The sequence below is a fragment of the Hylobates moloch genome, unplaced genomic scaffold (assembly GCF_009828535.3).
Source record: "Hylobates moloch isolate HMO894 unplaced genomic scaffold, HMol_V3 SCAFFOLD_22, whole genome shotgun sequence".
Lineage (NCBI taxonomy): Eukaryota > Metazoa > Chordata > Mammalia > Primates > Hylobatidae > Hylobates > Hylobates moloch.
Window position 1 is genome coordinate 46,406,525 of NW_026652297.1, and position 15,477 is coordinate 46,422,001.

The 15,477-nt window shown below is 41.7% G+C and overlaps 1 protein-coding gene across 4 annotated transcripts in view; it reads right to left on the reverse strand.

The window, feature by feature from the left end:
- The window catches only part of ANK1 (ankyrin 1), a 242,735-nt gene that overhangs the window by 147,555 nt on the left and 79,703 nt on the right, over window positions 1-15,477 (reverse strand). The gene's annotated exons all lie outside the window — the stretch shown is intronic.

A 15,477-nucleotide genomic window follows, 5' to 3' on the forward strand; every position in this document is an offset into this window, starting at 1 on the left:
CCTCAGCCTCCTGAGTTGCTAAGACCACAAATATTTATCCATTTTACTGCTAATGGAATTTGAGCTGTTTTCAACTTTTCCCTATTGAAACATTATTGCTATGAACATTCTTATAAAAGCTTCCCAGTGCACGTGTGCGAGATCTTTCTAGTGTGTATGCTAGCAGGAGAATTACTGAATTGTACTGTACATGTATCTTCAATCGTATTAGATAACACTGACTTGTTTTTGAAATTGGCTTTTCCAATTTACACTCTCAATAGCAGGGTTATGTGGTTGCCCTGCAAGTTCAACAACATTTGGTATTGTCAGACTTTAATATTTTTGTCAATCTGGTTGGTATAAAATGGTATGGTGTGGTGCTTTTTATTTGCATTTCCATGATTACTAATGAGGCTGAGCATCTTTTCACATGTTTATGGGCCATTTACTTTTCCTCTTCTATGAAATTACTATTCAAGCCCTTTGCCCATTTTTCTGTTATGTTGTTTTTCTTTTTCTTATCGAGGTGGAGGAGTTCTCTGCAGTCTGAATACGAATCATTTTTCAGTTATGTGCCTTGAAAATATCTCCTCCCAGTGTGTAGTTCTTTACACTTTTTAAAATGGTATCTTTTAATGAACCAATGTCAGTTTTAATGTGTCAAATATGTTGATCATTTTCTTTATGGTTTGTGTTTCTTTTGTCTTGTTTAAGAAGTCCACTTCTACCCTGAGCTTATACAATTTTTTCTATATTATATTTATTGTATAGGGTTTTTGTTTTATTTTGTTTTGGTTTTTGTTTTTGAGATGGAGTCTTGCTCTGTCACCCAGGCTAGAGTGCAATGGCACCATCTCAGCTCACTGCAACCTCCGCCTCCCGGATTCCAGCAATTCTCCTGCCTCAGCCTCCCGAATAGCTGGGACTACAGGCACTCACCACCACACCTGGCAATGTTTGTATTTTTAGTAGAGACAGGGTTTCACCACGTTGGTCAGGCTGGTCTCGAACTCCTGATTTCAAGTGATCTGCCCGCCTTGGCCTCCCAAAGTGCTGGGATTACAGGCGTGAGCCACTACACCCGGCCTATACTTTTACTTCTCATATTTAGGTCTTTAAATCCACTTGACTTATTTTGTGTATGATGTGAGTTGAGTTCTGATTTTTACCATGTGGATAATGAAATATCCCTGCACCATTGATTGAATAGGCCATCCTCTCCTGGCTGAACTGTGTCATGTTCATCGTTTATTAAGTCTCCACATGCATGAGTCTGTTGGAGAGGGGAACTCTCTCCTATGATCCATTGGCCTGTAAGTCTATCTCAGTACTGATGTCATACTGTCTTCATTGCTACTGCAACTAATAATACATTTTATAATAAGTTTTAATATTGTCCGTAATAAGTCTTAGTATTGTTGAGGAAGTCTTTTTGCTTTATTCCTCTAGAAAAGCATCATAACAGCTGGGCATGGTGGCCTACACCTGTCATCCCGGCACTCTGGGAGGCTGATCACTTGAGCCCAAGAGTTCTAGATCAGCCTGGGCAACATGGCAAAACCCCATCTCTATTAAAAACAGAAAAAAGTAGCCAGGCATGGTGGCTTGCATCTGTAGTCCCAGCTACTGGGGAGGCTGAGGTGGGAGGATCACCTCAGCCTGGGAAGTCATTGAGGCCGTAGTGAACAATGATCATGCCATGGCACTCCAGCCTGGGTAATGAGAATGAGACCCTAAAAGAAAGAAAGAAAGAGAGAAAGGGAGAGAGAAAGCGGGGGGTGGGGGAGAGAGATGAAAGAAGAAAGAAAGAAAAGGAAAGAAAAGAGAAAAAAGAAAAGAGGGAGGGAGAGAGAGAGAGAAAAAAAAAGCATCAAAGCTTCTCTTGGTCCTTTGCCCTCTTGTTTGATATTTTTATTGAGTTGTTACAGTCTATAGATACATAAATTTTTGTATCTTGAGCCTGTAGCCAGAAATCTTGTTGAGCTCTTTTATGAGGTCTCATAGTTTGTCCCTGGCTGGTCTGAGTGCAGTGATGTTTACAACTAATTGATCACATTCAGTTACAGATTTATTTGTTCCTTCTCCATTCCCACTGCTTCACTTGACTAGCCTTCAAAAAAGTTGACCATGATTCTCTTTGATTTTTCTCTGTGGACAACTATTATTCACAAATCAGGACACTTTGTTCTCTTCTTTTACAGTTTTTGTACCCCTTCTTTGCTTTTCTTGCTCTATTACATTGGGTAAGATATCCAATATATTTTTGAATGGAAACAGTGATAGCATGTTTATCTAGTTGCTGACTTAAATGGAGCTGCTTTTAAAGTTTTAACATTAAGTATAATGTTTATGTAGGACTTTTGTGAATATCTTTTTATTAGTTAAGGAAGTTAGCTTCTAGTCTCAGTTTATTAAAATTTTAATCATGAATGAATGTTGAAATCCAAATTTTTATTTTCCTTTTTTGTGAAGGTGGTACATTGCATTAACAGATTTTTCTAATGCTAAACTATCCTTCCATTTTTGGGTTAAACCCTTCTTGGTCATAATGAATTACTTGTAATATAGCACCACTGAATTAGAGTTGTGGAATTTTCTACAGGATTTTTGCACCTATATATTCATAAGTTATATTGGTTATTTTAATTTGCTACTGCCGCATAACAAAGTAGCCCCCAATTGTGCTGAATTAAAATACATAAATTTAGTATTTCAGAGTTTCTGTGGGTTGGGAATTCGGGAGCAGCTCATCTGGGTGGTACTGGCACAGTGTCTCTCAAGAAGTTGCCATCAAGATGTCAGCTGGGGATGCAGTCATCTGAAGGCCCAACTGGGGCTGGGATTCACGTCCAAGATCCTCAGGTGGCTGCTGGCAGAAGCTCTCAGCTCCTCACCACATGGACCTCCCATAGGGCTGCCAACCATCCTCTTACACCGCAGCTAGCTTTTCCCAGAGTGACCCAAGAGAGAAGGCAGAAGCCACGAGGCTATCATGGCCTAGTCTAGACATCACATATCATCACTTCTGCCACATTCTATTTGCTAGAAGCAAGTCACTAAACCAGCCCACCCTCAACAGCAGGGGAATTGTCAAAGGGAAGTATATCGAAGAATGTGTACATATTTAAAACTCCCACATTGGCCTATCATTTTCTTTTCCTAAATTGTCTCCAGTTTTAGTATCATATCATACTAAACTCACAAGGTGAGTTGGCTGGCTTCTCTCCCTGGCTATGAGAGGGATTAATTAATTGCCTGCAAAATAATCTGGTCTTTTTCAATGAGAGGGTAGCTATGGGAAGGAGATTACTGATTTACTTTATTTCATGTTAAATGTTTGCTCAGGCTACCAGTTTAGGAGATCAATATTTTTAGAACATATTCCAGATTCTGAAAACTTGATTCTCATTCGCTTAAACTTTACACATCTCCATCTGCTCAGCACTGGCTTAGAGTGCTGCGAAATTCCCACATTCAGGCAAAACACGATGAAAACAGAGAAGTGACCTCAGTCATTTTAAAAAGTCAGCATGAAGAGTGGGGGAACTAAAAACTTTAAGAGGTTAAACAACAGATGCTTAATTAATTTTTTAAAAATTCAGGGGCAAACTCCTACTCGTTCTGGTAAACTTAGAATAGTGTTGAATGGAACTCAAACTTTTTGATCTCGGGACCCTTTTACAGTAAAAAATATTAAGGACCCCCTAGAGCTGTTTCTTTCTTTCTGTGTGTGTGTGTGTGTGTGTGTGTGTTTCTCTCATAGAGCTCTTTCTCTCTTTTCTTTCTTTCTTTTTCTTTTTCTTTCTTTTTCTTTCTTTCCTTTCTTTCTTTCTTTTCTTTCTTTCTTTCTTCTTTTTCTTTCTCTCTCTCTCTGTCTCTCTCTCTCTCTGTCTCTCTCTCTCTCTGTCTCTCTCTCTCTCTCTCTCTGATTCTTACTCTGTCACCCAGGTAGGGGCACACTGTTACGATCATGGCTTGCTACAGTCTAGAACTCCTGAGCTCAAGCAATCCTCCCACCTCAGCCTCGAAGTAGCTGGGACTACATGCTTGTGCCACTGCACCCAGCTAATTTTTTTTTTTTTTTTTTTTTTGAGATGGAGTCTCGCTCTGTCGCCCAGGCTGGAGTGCAGTGGGGCAATCTCGGCTCACTGCAAGCTCCGCCTCCCAGGTTCGTGCCATTCTCCTGCCTCAGCCTCTCCAAGTAGCTGGGACTACAGGCACCTGCCACCACGCCCGGCTAATTTTTTGTATTTTTAGTAGAGACGGGGTTTCATCGTGGTCTCGATCTCCTGAACTTGTGATCCCCCCGCCTCGGCCTCCCAAAGTGCTGGGATTACAAGCGTGAGCCACCGCGCCCGGCCCCAGCTAATTTTTTTAATTTATTTTTTGTAGAGACAGGATCTCACTATGTTGCCCAGGCTGGTCTTGAACTCCTGAGCTCAAGTGATCCTCCTGATTCAGCCTCCCCTAGGACTGAGATTACAAGCATGAGCCATTCCACTCAGCCCCATAGAGCTTTTTCTTAAATGTGAGTTATATCTAGCAATATTTACTATATCAGAAATTAAAACTGAGAGTTTCTAAAACTATGTATATATTAATTCATTTGAACATAGCATAATAAACCAATTTCACATTAATATAGACAACATATTTTTCTGAAAAATAACTATATTTGCCAAAAAAAATCAGTGCAAAGAGGGTCACTACTTTCCATTTTTGCAAATCTGTTTAACGTCTGGCTTAAGAAAAAAACAGATATGTTCCCATATTGCCATCTACATCAATGTGGTGGAATAGGTTGTGTCGGTTGAGGTATGTGAAGATCTGGCTTCGCTTGGATATGTAGTTGGAAAAAGGATGAGTATTTTAATAGCCTTTTCATTTAATCGTGAAATTCTGTTTGTATACTACATAAAAACTCAACAAGTGGTAATTTCTTAAAGGCTGGTTACAGAGTGGAATCACAAAGAATATTAATGAGCTTTTCATATCCTTTACACTTGCAAGAGAGGGAAAGTGAAAAAGTCCAATAACATTGCCATGTTATGAAGAATTTTGACCCTAGAACCCCTTGAAAGGGTCTTTGGGGAGCTCCCTGGGTCCCCAGGCTACACTTTGAAACTGGAAGTTTAGGCACTCAAATATACCTTGACGTTAAGCTATTTTAAAAAATCACAGAACCAGAGTATGATAGACTGGACAAGAACTCAGAGAGTGGTGGGGCCCATGTCCTCATTTTGAGAATAAAATGGCAGCCCAGGGAGATAACACTATTTGTCCAGGATCTTTCCAGAGCAGAGTTCATGCATGCCCTGTTCTTTCCACTACTGTGTATAAAAAGGAGCAAGATAAAGGGAAAAAAGGAGGAAAAAGATAATATAAAAGCAGCATAGGCCAGGTACAGTGGTTCATGTCGGTAATCCCAGCACTTCCAGAGGCCGAGGAGGGAAGATCACTTGAGGTCAGGAGTTCAAGACCAGCCTGGGCAACATGGCAAAACTCTGTCTCTACTAAAAATACAAAAATTAGCTGGGCGTGATGGCACCTGTAATCCCAGCTATTTGGGAGACAGGAGAATTGCTCGAGCCTGGGAGTTGTTCGAGGCTGCAGTGAGCTATGATGGCTTGAGCCTGGGAGTTCGAGACTGCAGTGAGCTGTGATGGTGCCACTGCACTCCAGCCTCGGCAACAGAGCTAGACTGTCTCAAAAGAAGAAAGCAACACAATGTTGGAAGAGAGCAGATTGTGACAGACTCCACTCTCCGTGGTTTTCCATGATGATCATCCCGTTTATAGATGTCTCAGTCCCTTCTTGTCCTCAGAAATCCCTGGTTATGCCTGCATTGGATCATGCTGTTGCTGCTAACAGTTTTACCATCCACAGATGTGAGAAAAAGAGGGGAAAAAGTAAATCCATAAAATTATACTTCTTATCCTTATAAGAGGAGGGATGGAAGAATTAGATACTTCACAATAATGCTAATAATTAACATTTATTAAGCACTTACTATGTTCTCATTCATTCATTTGTTCATCATTCATTTATTCACTCATTCGTCTTTCTCGTAATATTTACCAAGCACCTACTATGTGCCAGTCATACTACTAGGTATGCAACGGGTAAAGAAAACAGACACAGTCTAGAGTTTTGCGTCATTATTCACTCACGACTCCAGCAATCTGATGGGACAGGCACTGTGATAACCCCCATGTTACTCATCAGATGACCGAGGCAAGAGAGGTACTTACCAAGGTCACAGAACCAGTGAGAAATGGAGACTTCAATCCAAGTCTCATGCTTAACCATGACACTATATTGCCTCCCAGATAAGACTGGCTTTGAGTCACTTGTAGTTTATTTATGTTAATTTATACTCCCTTCAAGTCCAGCATTGGAAACAGAGAGTCCATACTGCCCTGTCTGTTGTGGCCCTTTCACCTCCTTTCTGTGAATAGCTGGCCCAACATCGCACCTTGTATCTGTGAGCAGGACTATCCCTAGGAGTTGACAGGAAATGGCATTGAAGGGGGGTAGTGTCCTGGATGGATCGCACGGTGCTGGTGGTGGCAGTGGTCACGATGAAGAGGACACTGATGAGGCTGGGCGGTATCACATAAAATCCCTGATCCCCTCTAAGAGGTCTTGAGATAATATTTGAAATCTTAGGGCATTGACTTCCTCTCTCGTTTTTAAATCTGAGAGTAAAATACTAGTGTTCAAAGGGTGCTAGTTGAAGAAAGCCAGATCATGTCTCCAAAACTTCCCTCTCTCCAAGCATCTACAAGGGGGAGCCAAAGAAGGCAGTGGGAAGGAGGACTGGGTTTCTCTCTACAAAGAGGAGGAGGAGAGGAAGGGGGACAAAAGAAGGGGGAAGGAGGAGGGAGGGGAAGATGAGGAGGGGAGGAGGAGGAGGGAGAAGAGATGATGAAAGAGGAAGAGGAAGAGAAGGACTCCTTCTGGAGATCGTGCCTGGCCAGCCCCAAGGTCGGCAGCCCTCTGCTCTAAGGCCAGACCCAGAAAGGGTCTTCTCTGCAGAGCATGCCAGAGCCAGGGACACCCCACCTCCTCTATGAGTGCAGCACCCTGTGGCTACCTGCTGCACCAACTCAGACAGCTCTGGCCCACCATTGCAGACCCACCATGCAATTTCTGATCACACCCAAGCTCCCATGGGGTTGTTTCAATTCCAGAGCAACTTTTCCTGACAGCTCCTTGTCTAGAGAAAAGCACTGGAGTAAGATGGTATCAGTCCTGGGCGAGCCTTTGTTACTTAGGCCATGAAACCTGGGACATGCCACTTACCTGTTGTAAGTAAGGCACAGTGCCTCAAGCCTGTAATTCCAGCACTTCGGGAGGTCGAAGCAGGTGGATCACCTGAGGTCAGTAGTTCGAGACCAGCCTGACCAACATAGTGAAACTCCGTCTCTATTAAAAATACAAAAATTAGCCAGGTGTGGTGGCGGCCACCTGTAATCCCAGCTACTTGGGAGTCTGAGGCAGGAGAATCAAGTGAACCTGGGAGGCGGAGGTTGCAGTGAGTCAATATCGTGCCCACTGCACTCCAGCCTGGGTGACAGAGCGAGACTCCGTCTAAAAAAATAATAATAATAATAAATAAAAATGAAAATAAGAATGTTTGCTGTTTCATTTAACTCACCCCCTACTGCTGCACACAGATGCTTCCTACATTTTTTTTGCTAATTTAAACAAAGTTACAATTAAGATTTTGTGCTCTTGAATGTGACTATTTCCTTAAGATCTTTCCCAGATAATTTTCTAGACTGGCTGAAGTCACAGCTTATGAACATTTCTGGGGTCTTATTGGGCATTATAGATTTTCCAACCAGAAAATCAGTGTTTCTCTGCACCGTGCTGGCAAAGGGTATTTGTTGTTATTATGTTTTAACTTTTTGCTGTAGGATTATCATCCCCACTAGTCGCCCAGTGGCATGACTGCCCTGCAAGTCTTGTTCTTGCCTGTGGGTGGCCAGACCCAGGTGACCACACAAATGTGGTTCGTCCAGGGCTCACACTTCCCCAGGTGACTCTCCTTAACTAGGGAGTCGTTCTTAATCTCCACTTTGATCTCATGCCTTATGGGTCTTTTTTGTACATGTTACTGAGTTAAGGGCATGACCACCTTACACATGCTGGCTTAGCCAAGATTTATTTAGCTAATTATCCCAATCCTTTGAGGATCCGTAAAACAAACACTACATCTACACCAAATATGCAGCTCTGTGAAAACTTCCAAGCCAGCAGGAGGTTTCCATCTTATAATCATCATAGAAATAACGTGGAGCAATTAGCAGACACGTCAACATGCACTATGGTGTGTGATACTCAAAACCATGCTGGAGTTTCAATTATCATGAAAAATTGTTATTATTTCTGTTTCATAAAGGGAGGAATTGGGGCTGGGCATGGTGGCTCATGCCTGTCATCCCAGCTACTTTGAGAGCCAAGGCAGGAGGATTACTTGAGCCCAGAAGTTCAAGACCAGCCTGGGCAACATAGCAAGACCCCACCCGTACAAAAAAATTTTTAAATTAGCCAGGCATGAGGGTGCATGCCTGTAGCCCCAGCTACTCGGGAGGCTGAGGCAGGAGGATCGCTTGAGCCCAGGAGGTCAGGCTATAGTGAGCTATGATCGTGCGACCACACTTCAACCCGAGTGACAGAGTGAGACCCCACCTCTAAAAAAAAAATAAAAATAGGGAAGAATTGAAACTCAGAACATCAAACTGCACTGCCCATGATCCTACAGCTAATTACTGACTGAGGCTGGAATCCATTCTTCTGACTAAACCCTAGATGCTCTGCCTCTCCTACTTTGTGAAAATAATCAGTCCTGTTGTTTCAAGTTAACTGACAGCTGGTGCTCTCCCACCGTCATGTTACCATGAACCACGGGGATCCACAGATGTGGGAAGGGAGTGTTATATGCAGGCAGTGGGGAGGGGGGACAGAGAGAGAGATCGAAAAAGAATTTCGCTTCAGATTCCCCTAAATTCCATATTTACCCCTGATCTGCTGATTACAAAGTTTAAAACATTAAAACATCCTGTTGAAGGGTCATTCTTCAACCTGAAGGGCATTTAGACACCCGAACTCTTTCCATTTCTGCTTTCAGATCTGGGTGAGGTCTGCCTGATTATTCATAGCTTGGCATTTCCTAAATCCAGGTGGCGCTGGGGGAGGAAAGTCCGTCAGACTGACAAATGCTGAATGTACACAAATTAGCTGAAGAATCAGCGAATCTGCGGTTTCATGTCAGGAGGTATAAAGATTTGAGGCTATTTTATATTTCCCCCCAAAAGAGGGAAAGCTTGGGCAATGGCCACTCCAGCTTTTTCCTGCACCCCTCAGGCCATGGATCTGACCTCCACAGAAGGAACGTGTTTCCACGGTGAAGCCATCTGTGGCCCCTCTGCTGAGGCTGCCCTGAAGCCGTGCAAAGGCTTTTTAGTGGCTGGCAAACCCACTGTCTGTAAGCAGTGGCTGCAGGTCCATCGGGCCACACAGGAGCAGAGTATCTCTGAGTCACCCAGAGTGGAGCCTCTCTTCTGGCGTCCCTGACGGGCCTTCCAGAGCAACATGCCGCCGAAGCATAACAGCCCGATGGTTCATCTTGCCCGCTGCCCAGAAAGCCAAATGCGCAGAGAACAGGCACTGCCCCAAAGTAAGGGCCTCATGACCACAGGGCCGGGAAAGCCAGGAGAACAGGAGAAACTTCTCACACCTGTCTCCCTGGGAATTCGGAGGCCAGGGTGTTTTAAGGGTACTTTGGCAGGCAGAGGCTGGGAAACTGAAACAATGGATGGCATCACAGAGGTGCCTAAAATCGTCTTCACGCAGGTGCGTCGGTTCCCGGGTGCGGGTCTCAGGATCAGGTGGCGGTTCTTGGTCTGCAGAAATGCTAAATCTGAAAAAATATCTCAAAAGCCCCTTCTTTAGGTTTCACAGTAGTGATGTTATCTCTAGGGATAGTCAGAGAAGTTATAAATCTTGCCTACCCTGGTTACATGACTCTGCGGCAGTACACAACTTATAGAAAAACAGGCTAAGCATGGCAGCTCATTGTTTGACTCTGCCTATCCTTTAGCAGAGCTCAAGCCACTACCATAATTCAAAACTTGTTTCATGAATGCAGCTTCAATCTCTGAGGAACCGAGCGGGGATTTCAGTTTTCCTTGCCTCAAACTTTAACTATAAACTAAATTCCTCTCATAGTTATCTTGGCCTCCATTCCAGAATAAGCAACAAATCAAAACAAGAAACAAGTTAGCCTATGAGATTAGAAGCAAGATGGAGTCAGTCACGTTAGCTTTCTCTCATTACTTAGAATTCTGCAAAGGCGGTTTCAGAAGACTCGGAAGTCCCTCCTCACACAGGAGCAGCCATTGCCCCGTGACTCCCACCTTCCACTTCCACTTCTGCCCATCAGCCCCACTTGGAATAAACCCACCGCCTTCCCCTCAGCCTACATCCACTTGTAGGGATGGCACTGCCCTCCCTGGCTCAGACTGCCCTCTCCAGGCCACAGCCCAGACCCAGTCTTTGTGCTGCAGAGACCAGAGCACGGAACCTCCCATACCTCAGTGTGTCCAACTGCACAGAGGGACTGCCAATAGTGTCCACCTGAGAGGGATGCTGTGAGGACTCCGTGAGGTTACGCCAGTGCAATGTTCAACACAGTGCCCACATGTGGTATGTGCTCAGTACATGTAGCTATTGTTATTATTATTATTGTTAATTTCTCTGACTATACTTTTAGTTTGTCCACGTTTCTCAAGATCTTTCAGAGATGGTGACGACATACCTACATATGTCCTAACACAAGACAAAGAGCAATTATAGCCTGCATTCATCTGAATATTTAATGATGCAGCTCCCTGAGAGTTAAATGAAGCTGCTTGCTACATCTGCAGGCAACTGTAAACTGGAATGTTAATCAGTACATGGCCAGGGATGGGGCCCAGCAGCACATCACTAAAGCTCTCCCTTGGGGCTGATATTAATTCATCAAGCAACCCACTTAATGTATAGTTTTTCCATGAGTTCCAAATCACTTCGTTATCATCATCCAACCCAAATATCTTCATTTTCCTTCACTTTGTCTGCAGGGGAGCAAAAATGGCTTCTCTCCACTGTTCTAAGTTCTTTGGCTGTGCTACAAATTAAGTTGACATAATACAGATGAACAGGGAGAAAACCATAATTATATACTACTTATGCATGGGAGTCCCACAAAATATGAGACTCAAAGAAGGGTCAGATGTTTGAAACTGATAGAGTGTCCTAAGCTGTAGAAAGGAAGAAGGGCCTGGGGCCTCCAGGAGGAGGCAGTGGCCAGGCATGGAAGGTCAACAGAGGAAATGCATGGTCAGAAAAGGCTGTCCTGCTATGCAGATAAAAAGTAAAAGTTGTCTAGAGCAGTCCTCTTCCTGATAAAGATACTTTCATTACTGTAGGTTTCTTTCATAGATGTAGATTTCCTTGACAAAAGGACAGCTTCTTAGAGCTACTCTTGTGTCTGTAGTTTCTTAGAATAACCAGCATGAAATATACCAGAGAACAGCGGTCCCCAAGCTTTTTGGCACCACGGACCAGTTTTGTGGAAGACAATATTTCCACGCACCGGAGGTGGGGGGATGGTTTCAGGATGAAACTGTTCCACCTCTGATCATCAGACATTAGTTAAATTACAAGGAGTGCGCAACCTAGATCCCTGTCATGCACAGTTCACAATGGGGTTCACACTCCTATGAGAACCTGATGCATTCGCTGACCTGACAGGAGGCGGAGCTCAGGCAGCAATGCTTCCTGGCTCATTGCTCACTTCCTGCTGTGCGGCCTTGTTCCTGACAGGCCCCAGACAGGCTGAAACTCTCCCAAGAAGTTTTTCAGTCCAGAAACTGAGTTGGTAATTTGTCCAATAACCCACCAAAGAGCAATTTCTATGGCAACAAAAGAAAAATGTAAGTTAATAAGTGGAGCAGAGAATAAACCAAATTTCTGAGTCTGGAGGGCAGCCAGTTGAGAAAATTTCTAGATTGTGGGTTATAACGAAGCACCTTTTGCAGTTTGAATGTCTCTGCTGATCTAAGTGGCCCACAGGGCAATAGACACAAAGGTTATCCATACACAGGATGTTGTGGTGATTTCTCCAAAGTTCACATCACGTCATCTGGCTTCAGCTTGCAGGGCTTCTGGAAAAGGACAGCTTTTGTTTTTAGTAATTCCAAGTCAGAAAGGTGGGAGAAATTCTGAAATGTTAGCTTGTAGAGTCATAACCAGATATTAAGAAAATTCAGGTTCCAGTACAGTTTAGAGGTAGATAAACATCTCAAGGAACATGAAGGCCAGAATATAATAACAGGCACCCCATAGTTTCTACTGAAACATGGATTTTCTTACAGTCACCCCCAATTTTACCAAAGACAATTACAGTAAAACTACTGTATCTGCAAAATAACTTTAGTCTTCTTAAACTTGGCCTGAGCATTTACAAAAGTGCAGCAAGAATGGTGATTGATCATATAAGCTCTGTTTTGCTGGAACTTTTAATAAGGAATCTCAGATTGGGCTTTTAAAAGCCTATTAAGGCTAAGAAGCCAAGCAAAGGACTCATCATCAAACTTTGTCTGTAATACCTGTAGATTGGGGTAAAGTCCTCTCTTTTCAAGATCCCTAAAATATTCTGAGGTTCCTGGGCCTGCCAAGAAGTGACATTCCTTACCCACCTTTAATGTAACCATATGAACCATGTATTCAAGGTACCACATTAGTTGTTTGTTTTTCCAAGGGCTTCATTGGCTCCGTAAAGTCAACCTTAATTCCTTAAAGTTGCCTGGCATATTATAAAATGTGACATTCCAGTCAAAGCATTGATAACATAATCAGTGTTTCCAACTGTGTCCTGTTACAACAGATTCTTATTACACTTATGCAAATAACTATATTGCCATTTAAAAAAATTCATAGAGGCCGGGTGTGGTGGCTCATGCCTGTAATCCCAGCACTTTGGGAGGCCGAGGCAGGTGGATCACGAGGTCAGGAGTTCAAGACCAGCCTGGCCAACATGGTGAAACCCTGTCTCTACTAAAAATACAAAAATTAGCCAGGCATGGTGGCAGGCACCTGTAGTCCCAGCTACTCGGGAGGCTGAGGCAGGAGAATGGCGTGAACCCGGGAGGCGGAGCTTCCAGTGAGCTGAGATTGTGCCACTGCACTCCAGCTTGGGCAACAGAGTGAGACTCCATCTCAAAAAAAAAAATCAAAAAGTATTCTCTTGGGCTCATTCATTTGCATGTAATTAGTTCTTATTCTGCTTCATGTTATTAGCAGTTTCATGAATCCATCAGTTTCCTTATTAGAATTCTGGAGATTACTATGCAGTCTGGTGGTATGATCTTAAAGTTATCAGAAACTTGTATTCCAAAATATTTGTCAGAGTGTTTTCCATGAATCTCCTTAAAGAAGCTTTTAGAGTTAAAGTAAAACAATAAATGGATGACAAAGACTTAAAATAGCCATGGTTAAAGATCGGATGAGATTTCATTATAATAATGATGCACCTGACAAGCTATTTATTTATTTTTATTTTTTTATTTTTCATTTTTAGATTTTTATTTTTTTATTATTCATTTCATTTCCATGGCAAACAACATCTTAAAATAATAACTAGAATCATGACTGATTTATCGGAACTTAGCAGATTTCTAGGAATTGCATGTAATAACATACATCCACATAACTCAAAGGCGGCTAAACATCATTTCCTACTTGATAATGCTTTCCATGCAAATGTAACATAAAATAAGGCCAATTAGCTTACTGGGTATGTTTTATAAGAAGAGAGAACAATTTGCTTTTGAAAACTTCCAGGGGCCCATCTGAGAAATCCCAAAGTTATTTCGAGGTCAAAAACATTTAACTTTGAATTTGATTTTGGAAAGTACCAGTATCAAAAGGTTTAAACATTTGATTAAATAGGATCACAGATCATTATGAAGTAAAATCAAAGTGACATGAGATCTTAAAGGCAAATATTAAACGCTTACATAATCATAAAAAGCCTTAACTCTTTTAATATTGAGAAGACTCGGTTTTCTTAAGTAATCAAAGACCTAATAATGAAAACATGAAGCACAGAAATTATTTTGATAAAACACAGAAACCTCTTTTTTTAAGGCAGATCACTCAAAAGGTGGAAAAAAAATTTCACTATCTCTTATTAAGACTGCAAAACACCCTCGTTGTTAGAAGACTAAATTCTAGTTTTGCATCAGTGTACTTTTGATATTAAGACTCATCTTTAAAACCGTTATAATAAATGTATTCCATTGTAGTCAGTTTGACCCTATAGGATCCCTCTTGCTCTCTTTCTTCCCAACTTCATGTCCATTCAGTTTTCCCCCATCTTTCCTTCTTTCATTTTGAAACAACCTTTTAATAACCTCTAAACTAGACAAAGTTATTTTCCCTCTACAAAAGAAACCTCATACCTTATAACAACTTACTTTCCTTGTATACTTTCCATGCAGAATTGTTTTTCTTATCACTTATAGTAGTTTTAATTATGTTATTAGAATTTTAAGACTTAGTAACCCTAATTTCCAGTGAAAACCTAGGAAGCAAGCAATTTTGAACTGTCACATAACATTTGATGACTGCATATTTCATCATTCCTAGAAATATATGCTTCCTCATAGAATACTTTTTCAATGTGGAACACGACATATTTACTAACCCAAGTATATTTTGTCTTTCTATAAAATTTAAGAACCCAAAGGTAAATAAACAAATTTATGTTCACCAGTTAATGTTTCAGTACTTTATCTTATTTGGAAATAAACTAGACATTCGATGAAGATATCTAAGGGTATACTTACCAAAGACATTGGGAAACCTTTTAAAACAGACATATTATAAAACATAATCACTGTTCAAAAGTCCATTTATAAACCTTTATCGCTCTTACATCTGTGTAATTCACTTGTTCTTAACAATTATGCTTGGATTATTCATAAAAATTAAATAAGACATTAGACAAAGCTAGCCATCATTTCACGCTATTTCCATTAACTATTTTCATAGCACCTGCATGTTACGAGAGTCACAAAAGCAAGAACATAAAAAGTTATATAATTGGACTTTTGTCTTATTGATGTGATTGATATACACACAGTAATGGACACTGCAGTTTTACTTGCACAGTTGCTCTTAGGTTGAACCCATAGTCTTATGATTTTAAACATCTAAGAGATGAAAATTTAGTTGCATTATATTTAATGCTAACAATTCTGAAGACATGCCTGTTTTAATTAAACAAATAATATCCTTTTTTTTTCTTATTTAGAGATAAGGTCTTGCTCTGTCACCCAGGCTGGAGTGCAGTGGTGCAATCATAGCTCACTACAGCCTCAAACTCCTGGGCTCAAGGGATCCTCCCACCTCAGCCTCCCAAGTAGCTGAGATGCACCACCA